Source organism: Tenrec ecaudatus, chromosome 2, assembly GCF_050624435.1.
Source record: "Tenrec ecaudatus isolate mTenEca1 chromosome 2, mTenEca1.hap1, whole genome shotgun sequence".
NCBI classification, from domain to species: Eukaryota; Metazoa; Chordata; class Mammalia; order Afrosoricida; family Tenrecidae; genus Tenrec; species Tenrec ecaudatus.
The window spans coordinates 98329214-98330239 of NC_134531.1; positions in this window are offsets into that span (position 1 = coordinate 98329214).

A 1026-nucleotide genomic window follows, 5' to 3' on the forward strand; every position below is an offset into this window, starting at 1 on the left:
TCTGAATCTTAGATACTCATCTTAGAAACTTGTCTGTATTCTTTTATGCAGTTATATAATTCTGATTTAAAATGTCATTATTTTATGGAGATCAATTTGTTAAATAGGAAACTTGCATATGACGTTCATTTAATTCCTTTCAAAATTTTCTATTGTGGCCACCAGATTGTTTACCAGTTATTTCTTTGTAATAAGAGAAGTAAGATTGGATTATTCTAACTGAAAAATTAGAAAATTGGGTAAATAAATAACACAGCATGCATGCATTTTGATTCTTGCATCTACTTAAAAGAATCTTGTTGAAGAATATTAAAATGAGCCCCTAATAAAATGTTAAAAAAAGTAAACAAAAAAATGATGTGGAAGATTTTCAGATCTATCAGTAGGTGGGAAAAGCAGAGAATGGTTTTAAATGTGGTTGTAAATATGTGACACAAGAAGTTTTCAAAAGCAAGGACGTTACTTTGAAGACTAAGATGTGCCTGATTGAATTGATACTTTCAATTGTCGTGTATGCATGCAAAAGTTTTGCATTAAATAAGGAACAAAATATAATGCATTTGAACTATGGTGTTGGCAATATTTTCAATATTTTTATTGAAAATATCATGGACTGCCAATAAAAGGAAGCAAATCTGTCTTGGAAGAAGTACAACCAGAATGCCCCTCAGAAGCAAGAATGTCAAACTTCATCTGACATACTTTGGACATGTTATCAGGAAAATCCAGTCTCTAGAGAAAAGCACCCTGCTTGGTCAAGTGCAGGGACAGCAGAAAAGGGAAGGCGCTCAGGAGATGGACTGACACCGTGGCTGCAGCAGCGTTCTCAAACATATGTGCAACTGTGAGGACGGCACCACACTCGGCCGTGTTCCGTCTGCTCGAACTCTACGGCACCTGACAACAAATCATTGCAATCAACAATAGACTCAAAATCTGAGCGTAGTTTTCTTTGAGCGGAAAGATTATGAGAATCTTTTAATCTGTCCTCTTTGTGTTCTGAATTGTCTGCAACAACTATGCGAC